The sequence below is a fragment of the Mustela nivalis genome (genome assembly GCF_964662115.1).
Source record: "Mustela nivalis genome assembly, chromosome: 9".
Lineage (NCBI taxonomy): Eukaryota > Metazoa > Chordata > Mammalia > Carnivora > Mustelidae > Mustela > Mustela nivalis.
Window position 1 is genome coordinate 107,436,020 of NC_139028.1, and position 7,923 is coordinate 107,443,942.

Sequence of the window (7,923 nt, forward strand, 5' to 3'; positions counted from 1 at the left end):
AAGAGCCGATAGAAATTCCATATACATAAAGCTTCCTGTATAGCGCCTGGCACACAGTGGGAGCTTAATAAATGAGATTTAATTTTTTTTAAAGGTTTTATTTATTTATTCGACAGAGACACAGCGAGAGAGGGAACAGAAGCAGGGGGAGTGGGAGAGGGAGGAGCAGGTTTCCCCGCTGAGCAGGGAGCCTGAATGCAGGGCTTGATCCCATGACCCTGGGATCACAACCTGAGCCAAAGGCAGACGCTAAACGACGGAGCCACCCAGGAGCCCTGATAATTAGTTTTTGTAGTAGACAGATTTCTGAATCTGAGTGTCCTCTTTGTCCACTAAGGGTTTTGATCTGCATTCGGCTCCTGCAAGCCGCAGAGAAACACTGAACACAGGAGCAGGGAGGGGAATAGGGTCCGTCACAAGGCACCCGGCTAGGAGGGGTCAGGGGAGTCCCGAGAAGCCATGGGGCTGGCACTGGTTCAGGTCTCGAGAAGGTGGTAGCTGATAGGGCAGGCGGTGTGGAGGAAGAAAAACGGACCGGGAGGTCGAGTTAGACTGTGGCATAAGATAATTCAGTTTCTCCTAAAGTGGGGAGGGGTATACAAGATGATCTTCAGGGGATTTTTATACTATTAATTCTTTTTTATTTTATTGTACATTGAAAAATATAACCAACACATTTAACAGATGATTCTACGGGGACTCTTACTTAGGATAATGCTAGAGTAGGCGTTTGAATGTTTAAAAAGTGAGTTGATTTAAATTTAAATTTAAAGATTAAGTAAATCACAGTACATGATGTGTGGGCCTCCGTTAGCCCCCAAATCATCACAGTGATACATTAATGACTGACGTTTTTGAAACACTGACACACAAAGCCAGTGATGGGATTTAGCACAAGTTCTGGAAGCAGACAGCCGGCAGTTCGAGCCCTGCCCTGCTATTTACCCTATAGGCACCAGGGCTAACCGCACCCTACCCTCTGGGGGGTGTTGGATTCCTAATCTGTAAAATGGAGATATGTTAGTTTTTACACAGAGGGTCCTCAGTGAAGATTCAGTGAAACTGCATAAATGACTCACCTAACAGCCTGAAATGCAGTAAACACCTAACAAACAGGGTCACGGTCATTATTAAACACCTAACAAAAGTGATCACTCTGATTATTACAGCGAATATAGGCTAGAGAGTTTTAACTTTATTTTAGAAGCAATAATGGAGGCTTTGTTTTTATAGAATTCATCCTGTTGTGAAAATAATATTTCAACATTAACAAAGAAGATGCTTAAACAAAAAGGAAAACCACTCATCTTCCCAACCTTAAATAATTTTCATTTTTGCATATTCCCTTCCAGACTTTGTCAACATGAATACTTACTGTTCATGGTCGCAATCACAGTGCTCATGCAAATTTCATATCCTGTTTTTTCTCAATAAACATGATGTTATAAACATTTTCCATGCTCCTGCATATTCTCTATAATTATCGTTTTTGTGGCTGCGTAATATTGCATTGACTGGATGAGCCATGGTTTTCTTAACCATCTCCTTGCCTGAAGAAATGTGGGAGGATAAGGCCAGTGGCATGTCAGGAGCTTTCTTCATCTATTGAGCGACGCTCTTAAGATCAGTTCCCAGAAGTGAGATTAATGGGTCAAAAGGTAATAATATTTTTGAGGCTCTTGTTACATTTTACGAGATTGTTTTGCAGAGTTTTGCATGCTGCTTCCAAGGATGTTGGAACACAGACTTCATCCAACCTTGCCAGCACTGGGTGATGGTGTTTATGAATTCTGCTAATTGATTAAGTATAAATCGCTATCCTGAGACTGCCTTCATTTCCATCTCTTTGATCACGAACAGGTTGAACTATTTTTCCGAGTATTTGTTTACGCTGCTTATCCTCTTGGGTGAAGTAGCTGTCCCCATCCTTCACCTGTTTATCTGTTGAAGTCTTAAGGCTTTTCTTATTCATTTGAGTGCTTCGGGATTCAGAGACATGAATCACCGGCTGGCCAGATTTGGCCACGGGAGGCTTCTGAGCAGCAGGTCATAGGATCAAAACTACACCTTGGGGGATTAACATTGAGATTAACTGAGGTGAGTGGGCTGAGAGACAGAGAAATCCGTTAGCAGGCTCCTGCAGAAGCCCAGACTGGGCCGTGGTGGTGGGAATAGGCAGTAGGGGTCCATGTCCCCTGTAGTAGGACTTGGGGCTCTCTGCCCTGCTTCCCACTGTGCCCTTCACCCACACGCACTCTCCCTTGCCGATTCAGTGGTTTCAGCCCACAGAATTTAAGGGGAAGGGAATTGTTCTGTCCTGTCCATTCACAATATAAATGAGAAAAGTGCTGCCCGCAGAGAATCACAGAGGGAAGTCATGCCATAAACATCCTTTCTCCTCTGGTATCTCCTGGAGTGAGGGGAGGGGTTGGAGAAATCAGTGCAAGGGTGGAAGCGGGTCATCGTGGGAGCCTTTTAACCCCAAATCTGAATCCCCAGACTCATAAAGTCTTAGGCAACTCATCTACTACCAGGTGGGGCTTCCCACGGCTTCCCAAAGCCCACTCTCTGTCCCAGACTTGCTCCCTCTGCTGGACACCAACTGGACCAACATCACCTTGCGCCATGCTTATTTCCAAGACCTCGGTCTGGTGCCAAGTGCCTGCACTGAGTCAAGGCAGTGCATGCCAGGTGCATGAAATAAAGTCAAAGAAAATGTGGACCCTGCGATCAGCACGTCGCAGTCTAGTGTGGAAGGGAGGCTTTCGTCACCAGGAGGGAAACTCTGGCAGACACAAGGGGACCCAAGTTTCTAACCGACAGGCCTTCAGGGAGCCAAAATTAGGACTGTTGGTCAAGACTGGCGTGGAGCTTTGTGAAACAAGGAAAGAGTCACACAGACTTGGATCCAGAGCTTGGTTCCACAACTTCCTAGTCATGTTGGCTAAGATGAAGTCACATGACATCTCACCATGGCTGCCCCTGAATCTGACATTTGCAATGTTAGATGGAAGCACAGGCCCTATAAGCTGGGAGGCTTCTCCTCACCCCACCCGTCCATGCCAGGCAACTCCTGTCTTTCCACACCAGCATTGTTCCTTTGCAACCTTCAAAGGAAACTGACATTGGAAAAACTAGGTTCAAATTTAGAATGATCTAACTCCACGGAATTCTATACAGAAACACAGCCACGTTCTCTTGTCGTCCCAAACATAGCTCCATCCCAAACATGGGGCCTCATGTATATCCTACGTGGCACTATCCCACCCACATGTCCAAGCTCCGACCCCCCCTCACAAACAGCTGCCCTTCAGCCATCCCTTGGTTAGGGGTGCCCACACTGGCAAAAAGGTAGATGGGAGAAGATGCCCCCAGAGGCCCTGGCAGTGGACTAGGGCCATTTGAGAAAGGAGTCCAGAACTCTGGATATCCACAGTATGGTCTAGGAGGGGAGTGCAGGCTCCCCGAGGGCCTAACCCCTTGGTTGCAGGAACTTCATGTCCCCAAGGAGGGATGCTGGTTGGAGGAGGTTGCTAACAAAAAACACTCTATTTTTTTTTCTTCCAGAACCCTCTAACGCAGGGGACCCAGGGCAAGAAGGATATAAGAGTAATATTACCTCTCTGAGTAATCTCCATCTGTAAAAAGGGGATATTAATAGGCCCTCCCCCATAAAGCTGCTCGGAATGTTAAATGAGCCAATACCCATAAGTTCATGACATGAAATAGTTCACAAATGCCAGTAACCATTATAAATAATATAAATGGACAGAGACCCTAGAAACCAAGCACAGAAGGAGAAAACAAGTTCTGACACCCCTGCCCTTTAAACTACTTTGGTTTCTGTCTTCTTCCCTTTTGGAAAGCAGCCCTGTCCCCTGTCCCCATTAGGGGGGTAGAGTTGGACTTGGACTCCAGTGTGGGAGGGTTCTGGGTGAAAAGTGCAGCCTCTCCTTCTCTGCCACCCCTCCCCCACCACTGCCAGCAGGCCCTGAAAGGCTCAGGGGGCTCCGGAAATCCCTAGAAGTTCTGACAGGCCCCTGGGGCCTCTCATCACGCCCCCAGAGCTGGGAATGGGTGGGGAGCAGCATGGAAAGGAATCTGGTTGAGGGCTGCATTTCAGTAGCCTCTGATTCTAGAGTCACCACGGAGAAACAAGGATGGCACAAAAACATGGCTCTGCGGGACCTTCAAGAAAGAGGACGGAGTCCCAGCTGCTCCTTTCCGTGATGGGGGTCCTGACGCCCAGGGAGGAGACAGGTCTGTCCCAGGTTACACAGTGGCCGTGTGGAGGCAGGCTCAGGGGAGAACTGGACTTCTAGTTCAGGCCCAGACAGCACTGACCACACAGGGCAGCCCTGGTCTGTGCCAGGGGAAGGCAGAGATGTGGTCGGAGACACACACACGGGATTACAGGAGGTTTCAACTAAAAATCGACTCCCAGACCCAGCTCTGCTTCTCAGTACGCATGCACCCTCGGGTCCCCTCTTTGCTGTCTCCGCTAGATGCGACATCTGTTTCTGCAGGCCGCTGTGAGGCTGAAAGAGAAAATCAATAGTAATATTATTAGGGTTTGTTGAGCACAGGGTCAGTACTCTGTTAGGTTCTTTCTCCTTTTATCTCATTGAATCCTCAGATCCCCCCGTGAGTTGGGAACCAGTATTGCTCTCCTCCCATCTTCTGGATGAGAAACCCGGGGCTTAGAACAGCTGAACACCTCTCCCAAGGTCATCGAGCTAGCCAGCCGAGGGAGCTGCAGAGCCAGGGCAGGAACCTGCCGACACCCGCACTCTTGACCACTGAGCCACCCCCACCTCACCAGCTGCCAAGTGTCCTACACGATGACTTTGCCAAGTAGATGTCAAAAAGGGTCAGGGAAATTCCACGGACTCCCTGGGTGGGGTCTCCCAGAGGAAAGAGGAGCCCTGGCGCCACAGTGAGAGTAAGAGTGATGTTAATAAGCGGGAAATCATAGAGGAAGCCACGCCTTGACTAATCTGTGCTAATATCCTGTCTCTTCTCCATGACCTCCTTTCCAAAGCCCACTGTTTTCCACACAACGGATCCCTGCCCTTCTCAGGGAAAATCCATCCAGCCCACCAGCCCAGTTCCAAAGAGCCCTGGCTTCCCTTGGGGCTGCCGATCCGCCTATCGCCACCAGAGGGCAGGACAGCTCTGTGGCCAGTACTCTTGAGGACCCAGCAGCCCCAAAGACTGGCCAAGTGTCCAGCCTGGCAGGGATGGACCCAGATGCCCTATGACACAGCCATCCATTCCATCTTGCCATCAGCTTACTCGCTGAGATGTCAAAACATCTAACTGCGGTAGAAAAACTCATGTTCACACGTGATGTCTGATTCTCCTGGGGCAAAGATCTTAAAGAACCTCCCTAAGGACAGTAAGAACAATAGTTAACCACCACAGAGAGGGGTCAGAACTTCATTTCCCTAAGCATTTTCTCAAATCTGGAGTGACTGGAGAGTTACTGAAGCCTGAGGAATATGTCCCTACTGTACAGATGAAAAGACTGAAACAACGGACCGAACAGGGAATGATTTACTTAGGGTCACCTGGAGAACGCTGGTCTTCAGACCCCGGGGAGAGCTGCTTCCAATTCCCTGCCACCCCTGCGGGATGGGGGCAGGGGTTGATGCAGGTATGGATAGGGAGAGGAACAAGGGGTCAGCATGCTCTACAGGGAAGACCAAGGCATTGTGGTATTTCCCGTAAAGCATCCACCCACCCCCCACCCCCCACCCCCCATCCATCCATGCATCCATCCACCCAAAAGGGTTCATTGAGCCATTGCTGGGGACACAAAGATGGATGAGAGGAGTTTCTTGCCCTCAAAAAGCTGGCAGTCTAGTAGGGGAAAGTGGTGAGTCAGGAGGTAATTATAGGAAACCCCGTGCAAGCCTGTACAATGGGATAGGAGCAGAGGGGTCTGTGACCCTCTGGGGTACACTCAATTTGGAGCTGTCCCCTGGGGCTCCCAAGGCCTCGGGTTATCGGCAGGGGCATCCTTCTCTGCATCTCACCCCCGGATGGGGGATCCCGTCTCAGCTTTGGGAGCTGGCCTGTGTCCGGGGCCCGGGGTCCCCCCCCACCCACCCCTCTCAGAAGATCGCGGGCCCAGGGAACCGATGACAGCACACCTGAGTCAGCCCGCCGCCCACCCGCCCCTCAGCGTCTGTCTCCGCATCTTGTGATATTTCGCTCCCCGGGAGCCAGCCCCACTGCGCTCCGGAGGCAGCTCGGCAAACAAACCCAGCGACAGATTGTGCCGCGGCTCATTCCGGGGAAGGACGCCAAATCCCACCCTGCTACCCCCAACACTCCCTCCCCGCCGCCCCCTCCAGGCCCTCCTCCCAGGCGCGGGGCCTCGGCAGGGTGGGGTCCCAGTAAACGCTGGGGCCCGTTCCTGCCTTCCAGGGGTGGGAGGGGGACCGGAGCCCCAGGGACGCGGCTCTCCGCTCCGACCTCTCCGGAGCAGGAGAGGCGCGGCAGAGGACATTAGGCGGGGACCGAGCCCTGGAAGGGCAGACGATGCACCAGCAGGGGGCGCCTGAGCGTCCAGGGGCAAGAAGGCCGGGAGCCAGCGGGAGAAATGGCGTGGGGTGGGGTGGGGGTGAGGCGGGGAGGGAGACACACACCGGGAAAGAGACAAGAGACGCAGAGATGTAGAGTCCGAGAGGCAGAGAGTCACAGGACGGAACGGAGGCGACAGGGACACGGAGGAACAGTGAGAGAGAGAGACAGGTGCATCAAGATAGGAAATGACAGGGAGAGGCGAGGGGAGGGGGGGGGGGGAGAACGGGGCGGGAGGTGGAACGGATAGACGGAGACTACAAATATGAATAAGGGTGGGGGAAGAAAGTGAGAGAAATCGAACGAGAGCCAGAGAAGCATGAGCGACCACGAGTGCAGCAGAGAATGAATGGGAAACAGGAACCGGCATTTATACAGCGCCGACTGTCTGCGCGGTGCCGGGATGGACTCAGGCACCGACAGGGCAGGAGGAACCAGAGAGCGAGGCAACGGGGCTAGGGTTTGCTTCTCAGTGCTCCCGGGAGCGACCGCCCGGGGCTCTCGCGCTTCCTCGGGTGAGGCCGCGCGCAGAGGGCCCCGGCCTGGGCTGCACGCGCCGCTCCCGCAGCTCCAGCCCCGCGGGTGCCGCAAGGCCGCCGTCCCCGAAGCGCCCTCCCCCAGGGCTCTGCGCCTGTCCGGAGCCGCGGCGGCTCTGGGGGCCGGATGCCGGGCGCCCCGGGCTGGGTCTCGGCCGGGGTCACCGTCACCGCCGCCTTTGTAAGGAGACGCTTAGGTCACGAATCGTTTGGTATCGCCTCGAACGCGGCGGCGAGAGGCAGGAGGGACCCCGACGAGATCAGAATGCACCCCTCTTTTGGAGGAAGAAGAAGCTCGAGTGAAATCAACGGTCTCCTCCCCACGCGGGAGATGAGATAGTCCCTTCAGGACACATCACACATACAGATAAAAATGCACACACTCGCGCTCACACCCAAACTTGCACCCGCTCACCAGGGCGTTAAGGGGCACACGCACACACCCGGGGCACATATCCCCGTGCCACCATCCCAAGCTCACTCGCGCCAAACTCTCGAACACCTCACGGTTCCCACCCGTGCAGACGCGCACGCTGGTGGGCACTCAGCGGCTTACCCATTCCCACACTCGCGTGCCCTCCCCCCTTCCGCGGGCCCATTTAAAAGGTAGCGCGCAAGCACTCTAGAGTCACACCTGCACAAGGGTCCTTGTGCGCGCGTGCACGCTCATAGGCACTCAGCCTTGCACACGCAAACTCTTGCATATTCTATTCTTAGAGTCGCGCACACTCTGGGCTTGGGGTCTGGGAACGGAAGGAAAGGTGGAATCTAGGGGAGAGAAACGGTGGAGGCCCGGACA